The sequence below is a fragment of the Panulirus ornatus genome, chromosome 38 (genome assembly GCF_036320965.1).
Source record: "Panulirus ornatus isolate Po-2019 chromosome 38, ASM3632096v1, whole genome shotgun sequence".
Classification (NCBI taxonomy): domain Eukaryota; kingdom Metazoa; phylum Arthropoda; class Malacostraca; order Decapoda; family Palinuridae; genus Panulirus; species Panulirus ornatus.
The window spans coordinates 11097002-11123818 of record NC_092261.1 but is presented as its reverse complement, the minus strand read 5'-3'; the positions used below and the strand labels follow the sequence as shown (position 1 = coordinate 11123818).

Here is a 26817-nt window from a genome sequence, read left to right as displayed (position 1 = left end):
ATAATGTGATAAATGCGTGTGAAAATAACTATGAGGGCATTCTGTGGAACGGTAGGACGCAACTTCATCCACGGCTGACCCAAAACAGTGATCTCAGACAGGTGCCGATGGGTGGCTACTTGACAGCAACGAGATTAGGGCCGTCTCTCACAGGGGTGATGCCCATCCACTTACTGTTTGTGAGTTTTTGAACTAAGCAAAACACCCAGATAGACCAGGAACATGTTCCACGCCCCCTTTTCAAATGGGTTGAACCTTTTACCCCTGAGAGCGTCTCTGTAAAGGGACTCTTCGTCGTAAAGTGACGGGACGCTTTGGGTACTGTCTGTCCGTCCTCTGCCGGCAGGATGACTGCGAAATGCACCGCCGACTTTTCGGGGGCACTTGCGCTCCCTTGTTGGCACACAAACATATAAATCTTGCACCGCCGCGTTCGATGAAAATCTTTATGACCGCGCTTGTAAAAATGTCCCTCATCCCTCCTCCGCCAGATAGCATTCATCGCTTCTCTTGACATACCGACTATCCATCGACTTCCACGTGTTAAGTCACCGGTAATGACTTGAGTGTAGGATTCCGTGATACAACATTCTTACTGTTCGTCTTACAGCAAAGTTTTCTAACAACTATTCTCCTCTTCCTCCTCCGCTCAACTTGAAAAAAAAGGAGGAAAAAAAGTAATATCTGGACACAAAAGTTTCCATTACTTACTCCAACACAAAACATTCATAATTTTTCCCTTGCAAAGAAACTTTTACCATTACGGCTGAAAAATGCCCAGGAAATTTGCATCAAATGTAAAAATATTGTACCAAAGCCAAACACTTACATCACTGTCAAACTATATGCATATATGCATATATATATATATATATATATATATATATATATATATATATATATATATATATATATATATATAGATAGATAGGTAATTGGGAATCCGATCTTCATCGTGATTGTAGGGTACATCAATCACTGTTGCTCTGCTTGCTGCATGCACCGTAGTCCTGTCGCCTATTCTTGATGATTTTCTGTATCACACAGCTGTAGCCTTACTGCTTGCAAGCCAGCATCTGTTGCTAGCAAAGGTCATGATTCTGTTGTTGTGGCGTCTGCACACTAATTGAAAGTGTATGCATCCGATCCACAAAACTAAATCCTTCCATAAATTCCACTGTCCCTGTCTGTCTAACTCTGACCACCCGCAAGCATTTTCATTCCTTGTAATCTTCTCTGTATGTTCTTTACCACAATCTGTTTGTTCCCGTGTTCAGTAAACCCACGCCACATAGTCACCAAATTGCTCATCACCACTTTAGTTCTTTCACAGCAACACAGCCACTGCATCAGTTAAGCAAGTCCTGTAATACCCAAAACCTCACTCTTGGCCCTTAGTCATACTGCTTGGGAATCTAATGACTTCTTAACATTAAGGATGTGGAGTCTTCTTCAAGCAGCAGTATGGTTACCCTACAAGTGGCAATGCCAAGAGGTGCTCTCTCTACTACACTGTAGTTTCTGGGGGTTGCTGCATCCGTAAATACTGGCAGTTAGGAAGATCTGTGCAGTGATGACGTTTATCATTCAGAAAGTAAGATGGACTGAGTGCTCTCAAGCATCCACTCCTTCATCCGTTTTACTGGTTTGATTAGGTTTCTCAAATACAATCCTAGAACTATAAGAAGATTGGGAGAAGGGAAGGGGCGGGCCGAAGATTGGAAACGTCCCTCCTGAAAGTAGGAAGAGAAAAAAATAAACAAAAACTATTTTTCTTTCATTAAAGACTCAGACGTCCATTCCTGAAGCTATCTCACTTGACGGGAAAGGCGAACATATACAAAATATAAAAAGTATATATATATACTTGAAAAATATAGCCTTGAAAAATGTGTGGAAGTCGAGAACATTATCTCGGAAAGCAAAAATGGGTATGTTTGAAGGAATAGTGGTTCCAACAATGTTGTATGGTTGCGAGGCGTGGGCTATGGATAGAGTTGTGCGCAGGAGGATGGATGTGCTGGAAATGAGATGTTTGAGGACAATGTGTGGTGTGAGGTGGTTTGATCGAGTAAGTAACGTAAGGGTAAGAGAGATGTGTGGAAATAAAAAGAGCGTGGTTGAGAGAGCAGAAGAGGGTGTTTTGAAATGGTTTGGGCACATGGAGAGAATGAGTGAGGAAAGATTGACCAAGAGGATATATGTGTCGGAGGTGGAGGGAACGAGGAGAAGAGGGAGACCAAATTGGAGGTGGAAAGATGGAGTGAAAAAGATTTTGTGTGATCGGGGCCTGAACATGCAGGAGGGTGAAAGGAGGGCAAGGAATAGAGTGAATTGGAGCGATGTGGTATACAGGGTTTGACGTGCTGTCAGTGGATTGAATCAAGGCATGTGAAGCGTCTGGGGTAAACCATGGAAAGCTGTGTAGGTATGTATATTTGCGTGTGCGGACGTGTGTATGTACATGTGTATGGGGGGGGGGGGGGGGGTTGGGCCATTTCTTTCGTCTGTTTCCTTGCGCTACCTCGCAAACGCGGGAGACAGCGACAAAGTATATAAAAAAAAAAAAAAAAAAAAAAAAAAAAAAAAAAATATATATATATATATATATATATATATATATATATATATATATATATATATATATATATATATATATATATATATATATATCAAACTCTTTGCTCACGTAAAACTGTAAAAATAACAAACTCAGGCAAAATGGAAAACCATCTCAAGACTGGAGGAATCAGGATAAAGCTAGGATAAGATGGAACCAGCTGAAGAAAGTGGAGGAGGAAGGAAGATGAGGCTGAGCGTGAGGAGCTCCACACACACACACAAAAGCAGCAGCGGCCACAACACGACACAAAGCACTGCCATCCAGGCACCGTAAAGCCTTGTGTGCGCTGATAATAACGTGCTCAGTGAAGGAGGCGTTGGCGATCTTCTTCTTCTTCTCCACTTGGGAGCCGAGCGCACGTAGTAAACTCCCTCTTGCCGTGCTGAGGAGAAATATCTCCCCGACGGCAACTTCTGCCGCTGATGATAAGGCTAGGGATCGGTGGGAATAGGGATTAGGAAAATAGTGGAGGGAGATTCCCAGGTTGCCAGATGGGGATTACTCGGGTGGAGCGGAGGTTCAGGCTGGTGGGGAATGAGGGAAATGGGAAAGTTGGCGAATGGGAGGGAAAAATGAGTTTTGTGGAGTGGCGGGAAACATATGGGCAGCCACGAGAAGACCTGATGTGATATATATATATATATATATATATATATATATATATATATATATATATATATATATATATATATATATATATATATATATATCTTTTTCATTTGCCGCGTGGGGACGGAGACAAATTACTTTTCCTCCCTCTGTGTTAGTTTTACTGTCCATATGGTAACTCGTTAGGAAACACACGGAAGAACGTCTAAATCCTGCTTACTGCAGTCCTCTTTACATGCCTTGGTCAGTGAATCATTGTAAACTGAAAAGGTCGAGGGACAAGCCATGTCATGAATTATTACAAATGGATGTTAACAAAGTAACGTATAAGACTCAAGGTACATGTGGAAGGTTCGAGATCATCAACAGATTCAAATGTGGAATAAGACGTTGCCGGACTCAACCTGCTTCTGGCTACCCCCATGCGTGATGTCACCCTTCGAGCGAGTCAGTTTTATCGGATGTCCCCTTCGAGCGAAGCTACTTCATCGGAGTTCAATCTCTTTCGAAGAACTTTTCACTTCACAGGAATCGTTTCTTTCCCTGCTACAGACTGTAGCGCAGCCTTGAATCCCCATGAACCCCGGGATAGGACTCGTGGGGTTTTATGATGATTACAAGGTCAAATGAGGTCAAGTATCTACTTAGATACATTATTAGCATAGTGCAAATCAATTTCTCACATTGTCAATTATCTGTTTAAGATCGAAAAGGAACCAAACAAAATACTTACGCGATCCACATATTCATAAAACCTTTGTAAAATAAAAATGTCTTTACGAAAGTTTATAGAATAACAGAAAACACATCAAACTCAGAATAAGACACACACACACACACGCTTGTAAGGTCGTAATGAAGACTAAAATGTCAATAAACGAGTTTGAACAGATAACTTCTTACCTCAGTACCAGTTCCACTCCAATCAAAACTTGAGGGAGGAAGGTCTGGCGCGCTACTAACAGATGAGTTTGAGTTCTCGAAAGAAGTGGTTGATTAAAGAAGTCTCATTTCCATGATCCTCTAATGGAAAGATTTACCGGACTTTCACCTGGAGGAATAAGAGAGACTTTGATGAGGGGGACAGAAACTTGGACGGTGAGAAAACGGTCCGGTGTTTTAAACAGATCAAGTTTCAGCGTCCTAAGGGGGGGGGGGGGATGAGGAGGGGAAAACTGTTCAATTGGTGAAAATAATGAGAATCTCATGATTTATACTGGACACGGACGAGTCCTGAGCCAAGGTGCGGGCACAGGGCGAAAGGACGGACTCTGCCTTTGATGTTGTGCGTATCACAGAGATGAAAGAAAAAACTGCATAACTTGGAAGTTAGTGGATTAATATGAGAGAGAGAGAGAGAGAGAGAGAGAGAGAGAGAGAGAGAGAGAGAGAGAGAGAGAGAGAGAGAGAGAGAGAGAGAGTATGGAGTCGTATCACCAATTACTTAAAGAGACCAAGTGGATTACCAAGTAAAACTACAAAGCAACTCTCCGAAGATAAGCGGATATGCAGTTAAGAGTCACCCTTCAATACATTCACAATGACATATATTCCTATGTTATATACTGAACCTAACTCGTATCTCCAGACATCTAAAAGTTCTCTATATATCGCAAGATTCTTTATCTAGAAGCGAACGCGGGCTTAAATTTAAAAGCTGTCCAAAGAGGACCCACACATATATATTTTCAATCCATCTCTTAACTTCTTATAGATCCAAATTTCTCATGACTCCAATATTCCAACATTCAAAAGTGTAACCAGAAAACTTCTCTTCACATAAATCCACATAATAAAAATATAAAAGATAAAATAATAAAGTAAAATGGAGGAGAAGGTTCAGGGGGAAAAAAAAGGACAAAAATTCTCCTGAGAAGGAAAAAACCTATGAGGCTACAAATTCGTAAAGTACGACCCATATCTTTGATCTTGTAAACATTTAGTTCAGCCAGAGCCCTCGTAAAGCCCTCGTTTAAACGAACAAGAGCAAACCCGGAATCCTAGTAAATTGGTGACCTTTGTCGTATAATTATATAATTCTGAGTTACAACTCGTAAGTTGTCCGTACGCTCGTTAATCAGTGGCAGAAAGGAGGATGTGGTGCGCCGGGTGGGCTCTAGAAGAGGGTCGTCATAAGACCATTACCGTGTGTGTTTATTTCCTAATGTCAGCCTTACATCAGCCGCAAGGGAAGTCCATGAGGAGGGCCACTACCCGCCCGTTCCTGAACACCACTTCAGGGTTAGTGGTGCAAATGGGTCTGGCTTCTTCCCGTATATTGACTTAGCAAGAGTATAATTCAGCTGCTGGCGTCAGGATGTGTGACTGTACTTCCTTTTACTTTGATGTATCTTGCATTCTGGTTATTCTTATATATATATATATATATATATATATATATATATATATATATATATATATATATATATATATTGGAAAGGATCACAATTTTGCGCGTGATCAAGTATATTCCTACGAGTCCACGGGGAAAATGAAACACGATAAATTCCCAAGTGCACTTTTGTATGATAATCGCATCACATCAGGGGAGACACAAGAAATATAAGTCATTTGGTACACAACGAAGAGACGTAGCTACAAAATACGAATGAATGAATCATTATCCATTATTGTTAACTCTTTATGGTACATTAGCATGTGACATACCATCGCTGACTTTGTAATGATTCCATTTATGTGTATCCTCATACGATTAAATATCAAGGTATATGAATGTGCCATTAAAAGGTAGGCAGCAGATATTGTTCTATGCGATTAGAGCGATCAGGACATTTTTCCGTAACCTAACAGACGTAGCTTAACTTAATCTATCCTAACTAATTTATACTAACATAAACATAAAACGTTAAACGCAGAATATTCTTACCGAGTTTCACAGAACAAAAATCATTTCGTAAAAATACAGCCTTACCTTAGATGTGTAATGAAAAGAAACTTCGCAAGATTACCTTTGTATTTCTGGAAGCGAAAATAATCCAGAGCAGACATTAAACATATACTCATGACAGGAAAAGGTGTCATGCATTGCAATGAAACTTGTGACAAATGTATACTCAAAATCTTTGACATCAGCGGATAATACTCTCCATACTGTACACCACTCGTAGATGATAAAGTATAATTGAAAATTTCTTCGTGCGTGTTGAAGTTAAAATCATATTACTTGAAGACAGGGTATTCTTGATACTGATTACCGTACAGGGATATCAGTTGTGCATTGTTAGCCAAAGTAAATTGTTCCTGGTCCCAGAAATATATTTTCAGAAGGAAACTCGTAACGGTTATGGGTAAACAAAACCATATCTGACTTATGGAAATGATTAAATGATGAATCACTGGCTCGTTCAAGGAAGAAACGAGAAACTGTAGAATTATATAAAACAAAGAACAATAAGGGTTCTAAATAAAACAAAAATAAGAAGTGACAGACAACAGCAATATCTAGTTAAAGAAAATGGTAACAACTGGAGCGTCTCGCAGTCCGTCTGCCTGTCTGCCACAAACGCTAAGTGGAGGAATAATTTTTAACTCAGCCAGAGCGAGCAATAAACTTCCTCTTCGCCTAAACACGAAGTTACTCAGGAGAGAAATTAATGTACAAAGTTTTCCCCGTTATCTAATGTTGTATATAATGGTGCGTTGAAGTTTTGCATGCAAGTTTGACAATCATTTTCATAACTATTGATGCACCATCATAACAGAGACACACATCTCTATGTACATATACATTACATATATACATACATATATATATATATATATATATATATATATATATATATATATATATATATATATATATATATATAATTACGGGTTGGATTCGAACTTTGAGTTGGACAACGGTCACCTCAATCACACGGAGATGGAATACCAAATGCATATACACCACGGATCGGATTTGAACTACACACACACCATATATATACCGTGCGCCATGTACCCAAATCATCAACCAAACCCCATAGGAAAGATGAACATCTGGGTTGACTGCGGACCGTCTGCAACCACTTGGATTCGAACTTATTCTGGACTGAGCATGGGCGGGTCATTACATGCGCCACGGTTAGCAGTGCTAATCGTGTGAAATGTTACATGGTTCGGGCATAGCGATTCTGTGTTGCCTGGTTACGGTATATTGCGTGATTAGAGTGTTGAGAGAGTGTACCACTTAATTCAAGTGTATTGTTTAAGTGTGTGCTGGGCGTATCAATCGTGATGGTCTGCTAATTAAGTGTTTGTTTAGTGTAAAAGGATCATAAGTGCATAACCAAATTTTGATGATGTGTTTATTGACCTTATCAAGCTTAATGAGTGTTTGGTTTGAATGTGTTGGAAGGGTACCCTTGGCTTCAATGTGGAGTAAGTCTTTAACCAGACTTAAGTGCCTACATTCCCTCCTTTTTTACAGGTACATATGAATGGGTCGTGTCAAAATCAATGTAGTTACCTTGAGGCATCACGCCCACTCTAGTTCGCTAGCAGTGTCGTCTTGCTGGTTTTACCCCTTTTAACGGTTACGATTAACAACCTCTAGAAATCGATAGTAATAATAATAATAATAATAATAATAATAATAATAATCATTATTATTATCATTATTATTATTATTAATAATAACAATGATGATGATAATAATAATAATAATAATAATAATAATGATAATAATAATTAATTACTATATCTAATATTATCATTAGTATTTGTAAGTCATTTTTAAAACCTCAGCACCTTAAACAAATATCTTCGACCACAATAAAGGCAAATTACACGACATAACTCAAGATAACAAACAAAACAAATAATGGCATAATCGATTTCCTAGCATCTCTTTCAGATATTCTGAACAATACAAAATTTTGGAAAATTACGTACTGTAGTGGAGAAACTGGTCACATGTGGCCTTGGGAAAAGCTAACGTCATAAACCTATTGTAAGCACCGACGGCCCAAACCCAATAGATTTCGTTCCCGCCAATTTTTTATCCAAACATTTTCTTTGCGTAAAGCTGATTATGTTTTCAGCCAATCAGTGACGACAGTGATCTGGCGGGCGGAGTGACGCGTCGGGCTGAAAGAGGACGAGCAAGATTTTGGAGGGAAACCTTGAGAATGTTAAGGCGAGGCTTCTCAGACCCTACTTTCGGCTCTGTACACATAACTTCTATTGTATATATTTTCTCTCTATATAACTAGTTTTTTCTGAAGTGTTAATGCACGAAAGCACTCAGGATTCTGGTGCTTCCTTTTCCTAGGGGTGTTTCTCAGAGAGTACACACACACACACACACACATATATATATATATATATATATATATATATATATATATATATATATATATATATATATATATATATATATATTACGCTTTTTATGAGGCTTTTGCAGTTTCGAAAGCGCTCTACGGGCGTGTGAGCAGGATAAAGTGGCCTCTTCCGGGGCGAAAAGATCCTTGACGACATTAATCTTTTTCCGTCGGCTGACGATGATATCGCTCGCGATATTACTACTTGTAGGTGGAATCTTGTACAGCTCGCATATATATATATATATATATATATATATATATATATATATATATATATATACAGTTTATCGTTAGAACTCGGACAATAAACAGCAAGGGAGTTTAAATATGAAGATTAATAATTTGTTTGACTGCGTTATCATCAACATGGTCTGGAAGCAAAGAGCATTACAAACGATACAAATTTAACACATTACAATTCATTACATTTATGCGTTAGCGTTGATGCGAAGGGAAATGTCATGTGTCTATTATTGTGGGAAGTTTAATATACCAACTTTAACGTGCAATACAATTCACTAATCAATTCGTCATATACAGAGGACAAAAGTTTCATTCGGTATATTCTTTACCTGTAGCGAAAACATAGCGCAACATCCTCTGAAACTTGCTAAGTGATTAATAAAAGATAAGCTGTAAAACTGAAAATTGCGCCATACTTGACAACTCCCACCCAGGCAACGATGTTACTGGATGACACCGAACCCGCGTGAGGCAACAGTTATACTTGGTAGTTAAAGCCCATCTTATCCAACGATTTTGTAAACAAATTCACTATTCCCGAGCCTTTTCATCCCTTCGCCACGACAATGTAGGCTACATTTTATAAATATTGCCTTAACACATTTCAAAATGTCGATAGTCGTTTGCGTAAACACCTGAACCAAAAAAGGAACTAAACCTTCTAGATACTGTTACAAAATTTAATGAAAACATTCACTGCAGAGGGAGATTGAAATATATGTAAATTCAACCATGTCTTTTTATATCTACCAATTATCGAAATGATTAATACATTTTTAAAGTATAAACTTTATAATAAGACAAGAATTTCTAACATGGGAAAACTCATAGTGTCCAAATAATCTATAAGCATGGTCCTTTGCAGGATATAAGAACACCTTTTGTATAAGAATCAAATTATTCAAGCATTAGAAAAAAAAATAATCCCAAGCTGTTCCTGTCGGCCTTGAGGATAAAGAGGTGGGATTGGGGGATGCATGGGGTACACAACCTGTTTACAGCAGAGCTTAACGAGGAAAAAGGTACACGAGCGCGTAGCCCGGGAAGTGGGGGGGAAATTTCATGGGGTGAAGGATCGGTCTCGACGGAGCGAGCACCTGTTCGCCCCTCTGGCAGGTACGCCCTCGTGAGGCTTCATGCACGTGTTAGTTTATCAACTTACACACACACACACACACATATATATATATATATATATATATATATATATATATATATATATATATATATATATATATATATATATTCATCCTTGTGTGTGTGTTTGTGTGTGTGAAGCAGTTCCTCTGCCTTTTCTATCTGTTTGTCAGCCTGTCTATCTCACTATCATCTTGTCTTCCTGTTTCACAAGCCTTCGTATATTCCTTTATATGTATATGTACATAAAACGTTCAACTCGGACAAAGTCATTGATATTCTTTCCATGGAAATGGATCCCATTAAGTTACCCCCGCGTTATGAAAATGTTCCTCCAGTACCTCATTACGAAGTAGTACACTACTTCATTATCTAACTTTATCCATAATATACTCATAAACTCGCAAAACCCCGAAAAAACAAGAGAGATCACAGAGGCGTGATGAATATTTTTCTTACGTGTTTACAATCTGGCATTCTTTCGCTTTTCGAGAAAAAACGAATTAACACCGTTTAGTCTGGCTGAAAAGCCTACAAATGTTGAAGGAATGTACATTTATTTCTTTTCACATGAATGAAAAAATACAGTTCTAGAAATAATCTAGATAAATTCTAGCAAAGTAATCCCGTAGGGAGAGCAACGCAGACAAATGGAGAGGAATCGCAGGCAGATCAACAACAAACAATAGCAACAGCTGTTATCAACAGACGAGTCGAATTCTGTTTATACCTACATAACTACCTATGTGTACACATATAACAGTAGAGGACATGGTATACTTTAAGAGACGGGGCCAGCATCAGCGTAAAACTTTCTCCCCGTAACACCCTAGAAGTAAACAACAAACAGAAACTCACGAATGATTCTCTCTCTACCCTTACTAATCCACTTGTTCCACAGTGCTTCCTCACAGTCTAGAACATAACCGACACTGAGCAGCATACTGTCATACTTTCTAAAAAAAACTCGCTTCACATCTGCCTGCGATATATTTTGCATCTTGTACGCGTGTTCCTGCATTTCGCACATTTCATTTTGAACATACTGTACTTTCCTTTTCTTTCTAATGATCCATCCCACTTTCTTCTTTGTCCAAGACTTTCCCAGTGCTCATTCACTCCTTTCCTCCTACAAAGAAAGAGAGCAGCCTTGGAGGTAGCCTGGCCAGCCTCTGCAGCAACACTCCTGCAGGTCCAGCCAATTTGTAATAAACTACAGTTCCTTGCCCACTGTTCTCTCTCTTGCAGGACCAAAATACCGTATTTTCATGTCCGCATCTTGTATGTTTCTCTTGAAACACTGTCGATACCTTTTTCTTAAAAAAAGAAAGAATATACACACCATATATATATATATATATATATATATATATATATATATATATATATATATATATATATATATATATATATATATATATATAATAGTTAATCCAAAATACTGGTACAGTTATAAAACATAAACACTTCATCATAAGAAGAGTGAGGCTAATGCCATATCCTTGCGTGTGTTATGAAGTCGCTGGATGAGGCGGCGGACCGCGCTGGGTGAGGGTGTGAGGACGAGGCGGGAGTGGATGTTTCACCGGGTCTCCTCAACTCTTGAGAGTGGTGAGGCCATGGGGGCTAGTGAAGTGTGTAGGCCACTCCCACACACGTCGGCTCACATTTATTTTGTCGCGAGCAACGTAATAAATCCTCTCTCTCTCTCTCCACCCCCCACCCCCTTCTCTCTCTCTCTCTCTCTCTCTCTCTCTCTCTCTCTCTCTCTCCTCTTCTTTTCTTTCTAACACTTCGACAACATTTTTGGAGAGTGTCCCGTCTCGTTCGGTTTTGCTAAAAGACCACCTCCGGTGAGATGTTATTCTTGACTGCTTGATTTGTAATGTGCATCATATGTCTCCTCTCTCTCTCTCTCTCTCTCTCTCTCTCTCTCTCTCTATCTCTAATTTTTCACTTTCCACAGAACATCTCTGGCGGACGTCCTTCTTCCCTTGAGAATTCCGGCAACACAAACTTTGTGAATTCAAAGAATGAACACCAGAATTCTGGAGGAGACATCTCTGTCAGGATTGTTGGCCTTGCTGCCTGTCTCATTAAAACTAAAGTTACCGGGCGAGACTTAATGTATCTTTCTTCCATACACTTATCCTCCTTTCTTTTCACCTCTTGTCTTCGCACACTTTTTCCCTTACTTTTTTTTTTTCTCTAGATTTTTTCCTTCTTGATATTGTCCCCTGTAGTTTTTTTAAAACCTGGCCTGAGTGAGGGCTTTTATCATTAAGCTGAGCCTTTGATGTTATATATCAACTTGTATCAAAAATCTTGTTCCTTTATGGTTACTTTGCTATTCAGAAGCTAACAATGCTGTATTCCTCGATGTAAATGCTGTAAATCCTCGACTCTTATGGTTAAATGCTCTTTTACCTAAAAACATCGAGAGGACAAAGGAAAACATGATTTGAAACTAATAGTAAAGTCAACAATGGATCGGTCCTATTTTTCTGGTTTTATGTATGATAGTTAATGAATTTTCTGGCGCATGCAGATAGTTTTTTTTTTCCATCTATACCTACTATGAGATACGGTAACTTGTTAGCCCATACTAACTGCTATAGTGAAAACTACAGGATCTGTCATCTGATGAGTGTGCATTACTTACGACAAAGACACCTTGAAATCCATAAGTATCGAAAGCATGATGTATATAAGCAAGCAGATAACTCGGCAAGCAGCAGTTGGACCTGTAACTTTGATGAAACTTATAAAATGTTATGATGAAATAAGGTCACCCTTTAAAACGATTGAGATGTTAGACGACGAGAGGGAATAACAAAGACAGCCTCCCCAAAAACAAGATAGAATGAGTCGCTGACAACCCCCAGATAGACAAGACAGACTAACACACAATCACTGACGGACACAGAGTACGTGACTTGCCAGCGAGTGGACGACAGCTCCCCCCTACACCAGAACAGCAACAGCTATGGTAATAACTAGGGAACGCCTCGTACTACGACTGTCAAGGGATTGGGGGAAGGATCAACAGAAGGGTCTTGTAACGTCCCCTCGACCGGTAAGGGCCTCTGGGACATAAGAGAGGTGCTATATAGTCTCTCCTGACTCACTTGGAATGCGACAGAGGGTTCCGGCCTATTCTGTATTGTAGGGCGATGTTTGAGCCTGACGACACAACAACCACGCCAAGTATTTTTGGACGGTGTTGTGGTGTTGTCACATGGTGTTAATGTCTGTTAGTTGTGTTTAGGCGGTGTTTTACGGTAAACTGTTCTGAAATCACTTTTTGTGGCTCTTATGGCTGTTCCATATGGATGTTGTGACTGTGCCAGTTGTTCTCCAAGAAGGTTGTGGCTTTCATTGCTGTTCTAGTGGGGTTTACGGCTCTGCTAGCATTTTCGCGGCGTGGTGAGAGCTCTCTTGGTTGTTCTACTGGGGATTATAGTTATGAACGTCACTCTGAAATTGCTCTCTTCTGGTGGTTACCAAAGAACGTTATTGGGGCCCTGAAGTTAGTCCTGAGCAGATTTTATGACTTCGGTTATTCTAGGAGCATTGGTGTGAACCTGATGGTATGATTTTATGGGTCTGGAGGTTATCACACGACGCTCCGGTCCCACTGGCTAGACAGAGGGGTTGATGCCGTGATGCACTGTCTCAAGGAAATGCCTCAGAACTTGTCCACTGGACTATTTAGAAGACGATGTTCTCTTTTAGTGGATTTCGGAACAACGATGAAGTTTTATTTAGGTATTTTGAGCCAAACAACTGCCTCGTATGTTAAGTTTATCATCACCACCGCAGTGATGACTTCTCACCACTACAAACACTAGATCTACCAGTACCTTCCTATCCAGCTATTTTCACCATCTACAACCTAGCAGCTCCACCACCCAACCCAATAACTGCCCACTATCCTCCTCCAAAGCTACCACCCAACCCAACAATCGTGTACCGTCAACCCCAACCATTACCACCCACCCCAAGAACCACCTCCAAACGCAACAACCACAACTCCATCCCCAGCGACCACCAACACCCTTACGGCCACTACCCACCCTAAGCCCCAGGTCAGCCACCATTAATCTGCCCCCGGCCCTGGGCTGGAGGTTACCCACTATTCTCCATCCACCAACCACCATTGTTTGGCAATGTTTCGGCTTCAGTGATCGACAATGCGCCTCGTTTGCTTAGAAGAGCTTGTAACTAATCGAACTCACAGCTGCAGAGCGGAAGGCTGTTATTTGGTTCGTTAGATACAAGGGATGGGCGCCAGTCTTGGCCGATATTTATGGATATTTCTTTATGGGTTTGCCTTTATTTGAGCTTGACGATGAACGATGACTAACTCTGGTACAACGTTTTGCCCTAAGGTGGGTAATCCGCGACCCTATTTGCCGATGTGCTTTTTGAAACTGGAAGGCAGGTCTTGTCTTTACTCCACGCCTCGGTTGCCATAGAGGGCCATCCACGCCTCACGTTGCCGTAGAGGGCCATCCACGCCTCACGTTGCCATAGAGGGCCATCCAGCCGTGGTTAAAGAACCACTCAGGGCAAGTGCGCTTTCTTTTCTGATTTTGTTTGTTGCCCGATGGGTACACAACTGCCTTCTGGTCATCCGGCTGGATGGCTAGGCTGCTTGCTGGATGTCTGGGTGCAATACGGATTCGCCGCCCCCTGCTGGACATCCTGCTGCACAAGGCCTTACTCTTTCCTCCTTAGCGTCTTACTACTAACGTACTCCTGGTGTATGATGACGTTTTCCATTTTATTAGATTAGTGTCTAAGGATAACTACTAATTTCAGCACGATTAGAAAAAAATCAAGACGGCTAGCTAGCAGCTTTTTCTTTTAAAACGGTTCCCATTCAAGCAGAGTTCCCACTCTACTAGCCTTTATCCAAAATGCGTTCCCCAAGCGGAGGTGTGGAAACCCAGTTTTAAAGTTCATTTGCTCCCTGCAGGGGCCGGGGCGAGCACTTTAAACAAAGTCTTATAGATGTTAACACCTTCAGGGATAGGACAGGACCAATGCAGCAGCGTTTTTCGAGTATATCTTTCAATTCTTTCTAAGACATGAGCTTAGAGAGTTCATTCTAACGTGGCCTTCCAAACGAAAACCTTTCTGATGTGGTGAACACACTTGGCTCCTGATCTACTATGGTTGCGGCATACACTACGTATGGTTAACTCACGCCTTGAGTAAGAAGGCACGGACCTTGAACAAAACTGTGCGACCCTTGATGAAGACAGTACCCACTGATCGACCAAGTCCCTCAGACTAAAGCCTTAGAAGTCTTTCAAATATACCTTCCCTTAGACCATAAGTAAAGAGTACTCTTAAGAAAAGAAATAAGAAATTTACGTACCAAAAACTTGAGATGGTGTAGTCTAGCGGTATAGAGCACCCGCTGAGGCGTAAAGGCATGCTAAAATGATTTGCGGGACGATGTTGTAGTGCACTTAAAGGCAGATGCACCATCTTCCGCTCGCATTACTCCCTTTCTGTACCCTTGCAGTCAGCCTGGGAATTGCGTTACTGAGCTGAAGGTACGACCAAGGTAAATATGATGTAAGAGAGCGTCTCGGGAAAATTTCCGCCCTCGATAGTTGGATATTGCTCTTAAGTCGTTCTTTATCTTTCCTTACAAGACCGTTTTTATTAGCATTTACCTCAGAGAATGATGAAGTTAATGCTTAGAATATACATACTGATATTATTCTTTCATTTGGTCTTTCCTTTCATACTGATTACGTGCGCTTCGTGGCCGTGTCAGATTTATATCACATTCTCTACTAATGCCTCGTTATTGTTGTATACGCATTCTCGGTTCACATTCGCATGTAATCAATGAAATTTTTATGAAGGTAAAAAAACAAAAAACTATTCATAGTCTCATGAGACAATCTCCCATACCACATCCTGTGCTATTATTCCACGCTTGATTTAGAGTGTAACCAATTCTTCGACCTTCATGATTCTTGCTTATTACATGCTGACTTTAGAGCAATTACTTGTTACAATACCAGCTGATAGTTTACATTCCTTAGGGAGATCCAGTTCCTTGCTGCTTTCCATACTGTTTATAATTACACTTTATCGCATACTCAACGTATACGTAAATGGCAAGTTTGTATAATCTCAGGAGTCATGGTGGGTCGAGCTCTGTAACGGTGAGTGATCTTGGAAAGCTAGCTCTGGCTTAACTAAAAAAAAAATATGAAACTGCATTTCTATCACATAGCAAAACAAACTCTCTCTCAGTCTCGTATCTTAATGTGTTCAAGGACCACACTTTGGGGGACTCCCATTCTGAAAGACTTCCATTGTGAGAGAATGATTTACCTCGTGGTAAAGGACGACGGTAAATGATTTACACTCACTGGAAGGGAGGGGGATCAATAAGTTACGCACGCTAGTGAAGTCAGTAAATGCTTTACACACACTGATGAAGGCAATGCTAAATGATTTACACCCAAAATTGAGGGTGAATGTAAATGATTCACATCTACAGGTGGGAGGGTAAATGATTTACACCCAAAGGTAAGGACAACGGTAAACGACTTACACCCACAGGTGGAGACGACGGTATGTCAAAGACACAAGTGGGGACAACGGTAAATGATTTACATATAAGCTGGAATGACGGCAAGTAATTTACAACCAAAGGTGGAGGTAAGGTGCTAATGACTGGACACAGCGAGGCATCCAGATATCCCCATTAAGGCTGAGTAACATTTAGTGTGATAACAGCTAAAAGGTTCTCTTACTATGGGTGATGAATAGACATATAGACAGATATATATATATATATATATATATATATATATATATATATATATATATATATATATATATATATATATATATATAGAGAGAGAGAGAGAGAGAGAGAGAGAGAGAGAGAGAGAGCAGGGAGAAATGTGTTCCTATTCAAACTAAACTCCGGAAACCTAGTCCTCATCGCCTGCCTGTGACCTAAATCTCAACGGTTCCATTTCACCGTCCGACAAAACTAAGTCAGGATTTTCACAGCCATTTCCGCAAGGTTATATTCGAGCGTGCATAAATCCGCAGAACTCCGTGGAGGGAGATTTGCCACCCCTGGATGATGACGAATAAGGCCATTAGGAATGTGCTAATATCTTCATTCGAACGTTTTTGGTGAATGTGTCTTCATTATCAGAACCCAAAAAACTAAATAACAGTGGCAGAAATAAAAGTTCGAATGACCTAGGCAGTGTATATTTGTATGTATGTATGTACGTATGAATGAGTGCATAATCAACAATGCTCTATTCCTCTGTAGCTAATCTGGTTTAATATATGTATTGAATGGAGAAAAACTGGAGGAAGTGAAGTGTTTTAGATATCTGGGAGTGGATCTGTCAGCGGATGGAACCATGGAAGCGGAAGTGGATCATAGGGTGGGGGAGGGGGCGAAAATTTTGGGAGCCTTGAAAAATGTGTGGAAGTCGAGAACATTATCTCGGAAAGCAAAAATGGGTATGTTTGAGGGAATAGTGGTTCCAACAATGTTGTATGGTTGCGAGGCGTGGGCTATGGATAGAGATGTGCGCAGGAGGATGGATGTGCTGGAAATGAGATGTTTGAGGACAATGTGTGGTGTGAGGTGGTTTGATCGAGTAAGTAACGTAAGGGTAAGAGAGATGTGTGGAAATAAAAAGAGCGTGGTTGAGAGAGCAGAAGAGGGTGTTTTGAAATGGTTTGGGCACATGGAGAGAATGAGTGAGGAAAGATTGACCAAGAGGATATATGTGTCGGAGGTGGAGGGAACGAGGAGAAGAGGGAGACCAAATTGGAGGTGGAAAGATGGAGTGAAAAAGATTTTGTGTGATCGGGGCCTGAACATGCAGGAGGGTGAAAGGAGGGCAAGGAATAGAGTGAATTGGAGTCATGTGGTATACAGGGGTTGACGTGCTGTCAGTGGATTGAATCAAGGCATGTGAAGCGTCTGGGGTAAACCATGGAAAGCTGTGTAGGTATGTATATTTGCGTGTGTGGACGTGTGTATGTACATGTGTATGGGGGGGGGGTTGGGCCATTTCTTTCGTCTGTTTCCTTGCGCTACCTCGCAAACGCGGGAGACAGCGACAAAGTATAAAAAAAAAAAAAAAAAAAAAAAAAATATATATATATATATATATATATATATATATATATATATATATATATATATATATATATATATATATATATATAATGTCCGTTCTACCCTTATGAGGCTACTACAACACTCAGGAAGTTGGCCTCGTCCACCGGTCGGGACCACAGATACACCCATTTGATCTCTCGGCGGATCAGCTGACTCATACGTTTGTGTATTTCTCTTGGCAAAGACCTTTACTCCTAAATATCTGAACTGATCCACAATATCGTAGTTCTTCACAAGGTGATTACCCAGGACTTTTCTAAAACTAACGTCTTGCTCTTGGTCACATTCAGACAAAAATGAATGCCTACCTCTAAGCCCGATGGTTGCGTCATAAGCGAGCGAGAGATGAAACTCTCGCTAGTTTAATGTGTATTGTCAATAAAAAATAAAGAAAATATGAGTTTTAGAATGGTTTTGGAGGGGTAAAAACATGTGAACACCAGATAATAAACAAAAATATCAAAAACATACAGAAAAAAAAAAATTTGATATTGTGAAATATACAAGCTAATGGAAAAATAAATATTAATATTGGATCCAAATATTTTGAAAAATACTCAGTACACATCTGTTGACCACAGAACAAAGACTTTGTATACAACATTAATGCAAAATGAAAATCATTTCGCATTACCGCGAACGAACACAAATGCAAAAATACAATCTACAGTAAAACTGAATACGTTACACTGAAAACGGTTTTACGACTGACGCCATTATCACGGAGCTTTATTATGAGTTTTGTGAGTGTGGTACCACGTACTGGCATGTCTGACCCTTCACAGATTATATCACAGAGACTCTGGATGTCAGTAGGGAAATGGTTTCAGCGTCCGTGCTGACGGTCGTAACGTCAGTATGGGCCGGCCTTATGTGGTTCTGGATACGACTCCTACGTACGTACTTACGGATGTAGTAATGCCAGGAAGCACCGGTCTCCTGCACCGTGCGTGAGTCTGGTCCGTACTTCATTTCACGCGCTCATGGATGTAATACAAGTACGGATGTGTCACGCTAATATGGACTTGCGTTATGTACTTTACGTGGCTCTGGTTACGATTTGTGACTCCGGCAGTATCCGTGCATGCTGCGGATGGCTCGTAGCAAAACGCCAGCCATAGAGGATTTTCAATATCTAAATAACTCTGTATCTAAAAATGATGGAGTAAGCACTAAGCACTCCAATTTTTAATGACCTTGTGGAGATTATGTTCTTAAAAATCCCGCGTCAGGCGCTTTAATGGTGTAACATCATATGCCTGGAAGAAAGGCAGGCAGGCAGCCGGGGTGGAGCTAAGCATGTGCCTCCACTTTGGACAATACCTCACAGAGGATAAGTTCACAAAACCAAGATGGTAATTCCGATTACTAGGTTCAGAAATGAACCACAATGCAATTTCAGTTCTGAATGGTTCAAAGGCCCCTGGGATCTTGACGGATGAATGATCTTCATTTTCTCATTGACCTCGACTCCCGACTTATCGAGTCAACCACATATTTGATAAAAGCCTGCTTTCTGTCTCGGTGCCTCGGCACAGCTAATCCTGCGAGGGAATGAAAGTCCCTTTACTAGTTCAAACCTTTTTTTTTTTCAGAAGAAATGGACAAACTAAACTGTATCTTAAGACTATACTTTTAACTTTTAAGTTTTATTTCTTTTTAACTAAATTAAAAAAAAAAAAGAAGGGAGGAGTCGAATTCAGCGCATAACACATAACAGCTTGAGTGGAACGTGAGGGAATGGTGTCATGTCTTCATTTCTTCGTCTGTTCCTGGCGCTACCTCTCTAAAGCCGGAGATGGCCAACAGGTATAACATATATATATATATATATATATATATATATATATACACACAGACTGCTATCAAGGTTCTGCTAATTTAAAGGGCGTTGATGGGATAAAGGGGAGTACAGGGGCGATTTCATTCGTTATCAGGATGGCGATGTGCTATCGTGAACCGGAATGAATTCAGCTGCAGTAAATATTGGATTCCTATCACTGTAAATCAAGCAGGAGAAAGGTCCTGGTGGACTAGTCAGGTTATAGCAGGCAACACTTTACAGTCAATAGGGAACGAACGAACTACATCGTGAAGCGAATTTCTTGCGGACTGAAAAAAAAAAAAAAAAAATGCAAATATTCTTATCGTAAGCGTAACAGTTTAAGGCATTAACGCGTCTGGTAAGGAACTGGTGTGTATCTTTCCGCGAATATGTGTAGTGAATGAATTACGAAGGAGATACATGACCGCGGGTTTGAACCCATGCGGGCCTGACCCAGGGATGGAGATCCCCCTGGGCGACTCGCGGCAGTCATGCTACCACCACCCGTTAGAGTCGGATAAACCACGGAGGCCCGTAAATAAATAACGGTTTATTGAATTTAGGCAGCCATTCAGCTGAGAATACACAGTATATGGGTGTGTAATTACCTATTTGTAGTTCATGGGGAGGGTTTGTGTGTGTGTGCGCGTGTGTGTACAATTTACTCACAATAATGATCAGCATTTGATCAGACGAGTGTGTGCTCTGGTACATGGGAAATCATCCCAATAACTATAAAGATGTATCAGGAACATAATGATAAGATCTTAACATTAAAAGCAGAGGATAGGACGCTTATGGTAAGCTGCACGACATCGCCAGAGTAGCATGATGGTACCCTTATGTCATTCCATTATCTTTCACTGTTATGTCTTTCTGTTAATCTCTTAATACTGGACCATTAATGTGCTGTGTCAAGTCATCTACGGAGCAGTCTCACTCGGTAATGGTTATTGCGTAAATGGTTATTGCGGGTGATGGGCCAACCTATTTTTGAGGTAATTTAATCACGAGATTATTGACTACAACTAAGAACTAATTACACAATTACTGAGTAATCACGCACACATTATATATATATATATATATATATATATATATATATATATATATATATATATATATATATATATATATATATATATATATACATATATATATATACATATATACATATATATATATACATATATATATATATATATATATATATATATATATATATATATATATATATATATATATATATATATATATATATATATATATATATATATATGTTCTATGAAGGTGCGCGTTCATATGCACTTTGTTCGTGTGTGCGTATATTATATATATATATATATATATATATATATATATATATATATATATACATATGTAATCATACTTTGTCGCTGTATCCCGCGTTAGCGAGGTAGCGCAAGGAAACAGACGAAAGAATGGCCCAACCCACCCACATGCACATTTATGTATACATACACGCCCGCACATATACATACCTATACATTTCAACGTATACATACATATACATACACAGACATATACATATATGCACATGTATATTTTCAGAATTGCTGCCTTCATCCATCCCGTCGCCACCCTGCCTCACATGAAATGGCACCCCCCTCCCCCACCGCGCGCACGAGGTACCGCTAGAAAAAGACAATGTTACATTCGTTCACACTCAGTCTCTAGCTGTCATGTGTAATGCACCGAAACCACAGCTCCCTTTCTACTTCTAGGCCCCACAAAACTTTCCATGGTTTACCCCAGACGCTTCACATGCCCAGGTTCAATCCATTGACAGCACGTCGACCCTGGTATATTCCAGCCTAAGCCAGGTTCCCAGTTTATAGACCAACCCCTAAGGGACATGGAACAGCTAAGATGACTGAGGACCAACTCCCGCGGCCAGGATTCGAACGTATGTGCTTTGACCCCGGGCTAGCCGTGAATGCATCAGTCAGCACCGATGACCCTTACAACAGGACACCAATACAGCTTTACAGGATGATCCGGGGCCGAGTTTTTAAAATAAAATTAATCTAATTTAATAAACTGGTCTTTAACATTGATCTACTTAACAGACATTCATACGATATTATCATCTGTGGTGAGTATGTGTTATCATCAAGGACTGCGATTTTAACTGGCATTATTCTCTCGAAATCGAAGTTTCTAGACTCCGGTAAGGAACACAGGCGAAGGAAATTTCTGAATTATCTGTCAGTGAGATCAGATCAGGCAGAGGAAAATTGGTGTTGGCTGGTCGACTGGAGTCGGAAGTCAGGATGTGACGTGTTCTAGGTCAGGTCTGTTGTCTTGAGTTTGGTTTGCTGTTCTGGGTAGTTGCTGCTGGCTGAGGAATATTTGTGGCTACTATCTGGTCACTTACTGCCAGCTGGGAGGATATTTCGGGGTACTGCTTAGGTAGGTGTTGCTAGCTGGAAGAATATATGGGGGTGATTCCGAGGGAATTTCATTACAAGCGATTCCTGTCTACCGTCTTTCCTTTAAGTTGACAACTGTTTCGTCGTTTTGTTTTTTCAGGGTACAAGTTTAATTGCCTTGCGAAAGTGTGACAAACTATTTATCTGTAGGTTCTTGCGTCTAGAGCAGGGTACCCAACCTGTAGTATACAAGTTACCACTGGTGGTACATTTGGGTTTTGTCAGTGGTACGCGGTGATTAGAACCAATCATCCAATTTCGAGCGATGGCATCAGCAAATGATTTTATCCGATCAATAATGTGGTTTGAATCGTGTGCCCAGTACCCTAGTGTCCCTCTGGTATCAAGTACGACAACTACATATAAATACGAGGGCAACCTGATCCTTGGAAGCGAAAGCCATCAGCTCCTCATTTGTCTTGTATTCATTTTGCAGCTTCCCACCTCATCCTTAAGTTATGAACTGGCTAACTTTAGTCAGCTGTGTAGGTATCTTAACTGTTGGCTATGCTTAGGATAAGCAAGCTTTCTAACCGGTTTCATAATATGTGACATAACCGTTATTTGGATTCTCCGATGGTGCTTGCCATGATTTATTGATTTGCCTGTTTTTCTACCCCAGAAGAATTGGGGACGCTACTCAAGTGGCCCTGTTTAGTTCAAGCGAAACATTTCCCGTTCATACGAATTTAGCAAATTTCAGTTAACAAAACATCACAGTACAACAAAGCAAATGTTTCCCTGCCCGTTTTGAATTTTCAATTGTCGTGGCGCCGCTACTTTAAGTATTTTCCCTATTGCCTCGATTTTTTTTTTTTTTATAAGTGCTGGAATTTTTTCAGCAAGTAATGTTTCAATGTTCACTTCTTTTTTATCTATGTCATTACAATACGCAGAGCTGGTACCTGGCTTACCGGAATGACGCATTCACCTTCATATGCGCACGAATGGACATATTTTACACAGAACAGATCATACACCTACAATCGCTTTCACGCGACCACCTTCTTATAATTCCCATAAGATCGAGCGAGGTCAAATTCCTCCTTCTGAAATCGCCCAAAGCAGCCCTAAATAACTCAGGCATTGGTTACCAACTACTTACCCACCTCCTTGACAACACTATTAGAGCCATGACCTCCCTCTTCAACGCGGCACTAGCCTCAGGCGATTTCCCCACGGCTTTCAAAACTGCAACAACCACCATGATAACTAAGCCCAACAAATCAAGCAGAGACCAAATGAATTACAGACCTATCAGCCTACTTGAGTCCATTGGAAAGACATTCTAAAGAATCTTAAATAACAGACTTAGACAACACCTAACAAACAACAACCTACTCTCACACAAACAGTTTGGCTTTCGTCAACATCACTCCACACAAGATGAACTCAACATAATCACCTACTACATAAAAAACAACACGTGGACATACAAAATGACGGCCCTCATCATAAAAGATGTGAGAAAGCCTTTGACACCGTTTCGCACAATGGCTTGAGGTACAAACCAAGCACCCAATTTCAACTCCCACGACCTACCATTAAACTTCTATCTAATTATCTTAGCAACAGGAAAACCTGAATTAAATACAGAAACTCTTATTCAAACTACTTCCTTTTCAATGCCGGTGTAACTCAAGGCTCCATGCTGGCCCCCACTCTTTACACACTCTACTCAATGATCTTCCCAATCCTATACACCCGGACTCCATCACTCTCCAATATGCAGATGACGTTACTCAACTGATGAGAGCCATAACCCTCACACACTTAAACAGTAGAACCCAAGAGGAAATTGACCATGTTTCGCTTTGGGAATTGAAATGGAGGATTAAGTCAAATCCTGCAAAATCCAACAAATCCTACTTTAACGTACGTCAGAGATACAACATAAGTAATGTCTACCTACACTCCCGTATACACCGTCATTTACCCATACCCATCTCAAATACCAACACTGTACTGGGCCTAAATTATGTACACCTTCGAATGAACCATCATATTCAATCTAGAGCGGCTACTGCGAGAGTAGAGCTCGCGAAATTCTACAGATTTAGAGAGGCGCAATTCAAAACCAAAATGCACCTCTATAAAGCATTAATTCGACCACTCATCACCTACGCCCCTTCAGCTCTTGAACTCGGAGCCAAATTCAACATCCGTGCGCTCCAAATAATTCAGAATAAAGCTCTACGATGGGTTTTTAACACCAAATGGCACGAGTTCATCAGGAACACGGAACTCCACGAGCGCCACTGCATCCACTAAACATCTATCGGAGGAAACTGTTTGAAAAACAAGTAGAGCGATTTGAAATACATCATACTCACTGGATTGATTACTTCAATAATCTCCTGGGAATAGATCACCCAGAAAAACATGTTCAATGTTCAACCTGGACAACATCCAGTGCCCATATATTAAAAACTAAAAACTACTATAGATATTACTGCTAAGTCCGTGTAGGAAACATCTTGGCAAAATCAGTGTCTGTCTGCCAGAGATACGATCCGCCTCCTCCTATACCCTTAGAAAAAAAAAAAAAAAAAAAAAAAAAAAACGCCCTCCACTCATCATCTGTCCTAGCTATCCTCTTAACCCGATGCAAGCTGGGTTGAGCCCTGGCTCTTTTCCTCCTAAAATTCACTTTTTCTAACAACTCTTGCTCTTTCCCCCCCTCCCCACCCCTTCCTTGGAAGGGACTTTTTTTTTTTTATCATTATTCATTCATTCAGAGTTCACATCCATTCTCTAGCTGTCATACATAAATCACCGAAATCAAAAGCTCCCTATCCACACCAGGTGCATTTAGTGTATCAGCTGAAGTAGTAGTACTTAAAATGTTATTGGCGGTGGTTGTACTGTAGTAGCAGGAGTAGTAGTAGTAGTAATAATAGTAGTAACAGTAATACTAGCAGTAATAGTATTAGTGGTCACGGTTGTATTAGTGGAGGTAATGGTAGTAGATAACTACATTATCATCATTAGTAGCAGTCTTAGTTGTAGTAGTAGTACAAGTACTAGTAGAAATAGCAATAACTGCAGCAGTAATAGTATTAATAGTAGTAGTTATGGCAGTAATATCAGTAGCAGAATAATAATGCAAGCAGTAAGAGGAATGACTGAACAGTAAGCCTATCAACAATAAGACAAAGCTTGTATAACAGATGGCGTTAATGGTACTGCTTGCAAAAATAACTGGTTATATTAGTAGCAACAAAGTTTTGACACTATTAGTAGCAAATACAGAGGCAGAAATTGCCGTAAGAGCAGTGGTGGTAGCAGCAGTTGTGGTAATGGTTGCTATGGTAGGGGAAGAAATGTCTCAGAGGTAGATGTAATGATTCGGGGTACTTATTGTTGTAGCAATGGTAGCAGTAGCAATGACTGTTGTATAAGGAGACTTTGTGGTACTGGCGAAAGTAGTGGTAATGGTGGTCAGTCTTGGTGGTAACAGCAATACTGGTAGAAATAGGGATAACTGCAAATGTGGTTGATAGGAACTGTAGAAGTTGCCGTAGTTCTAGTAGCAGTGTCAAAAGTTATGGTAGTGGTAGTTGTGACGGTAGAATTTACCACAGTAGTAGTAGTAGAAATAGTGATGGAAATTGTAGCAATAATATCGGGGACAGAAACATGCACACACGGTTGTAGTGGCTCTAATTAGAGTTGGAGAATTAATATCAACATCAATGCTATTAACATTTGTGGCAGAAGCAGTAAAGATGAGATAACATGTCAGGTGGTAACTTGATGGTTTGAACTGGCTGAATTAGTTATATTTCTATAATTAGTTATTATCATAAGTTGTGGTAATCGTAATCGTTTGCCATGGTGTGGCGATAGGGCTCTTAACAATACACATAAATGGGAAATCAATAGTAACCGGTTTCCAAATGCCAGAAAAAATCGTTAAATATGTGATATGCATGTCATTTCAAGATTCTCAGCTGGTATCCCTCTACCATAACTCTAACTGACCTATTAAAACGAGAGTCTACTTACCAGTAAAACTTATAGGTATGGCAGTAAGTAGCGAGGGTTCCTGCCTGAACACTTAAAAAAAGATAAACAGTGACTGCAATCCAGCCTGCCTGCCAGGTCGTAGTAAATATGGCGCCTGGTAAAGCAGTAGATCTTTTCAATTGTAATGTTTCTATTAAGTTAATCGCACTAATCATCTATCTATATATGTTCATATAGAATTTAATATAAGATTAAATTTCAGGTACTTATAAAAAGAAAAATCTATCTTTGTTGTCACTCAAAGATCATTTTGTTTTTAAATTGGCTGAAGATGTACCGGTTAGGCGTTGGCGGGAAGATTCATAAACTGGTGACGTGTCTGCCGAGTAAGTCTTGAATCACCAGTGCGCTAATTTTTACCCACATTCTGCTGC

At 40.2% G+C, this 26817-nt stretch overlaps 1 long non-coding RNA gene across 1 annotated transcript in view; it reads right to left on the bottom strand.

The window, feature by feature from the left end:
- The window catches only part of LOC139760896 (uncharacterized), a 33361-nt gene extending 6823 nt beyond the window's left edge, over positions 1–26538 (bottom strand). The window contains exons 1-2 of the long non-coding RNA XR_011715425.1: positions 26423–26538; positions 4136–4283 (exon numbers count right to left, since the gene is read on the bottom strand). This is a non-coding gene — a long non-coding RNA (uncharacterized lncRNA). The remainder of the gene's footprint in view (positions 1–4135; positions 4284–26422) is intronic.
- Positions 26539–26817: the final 279 nt, after the last annotated feature.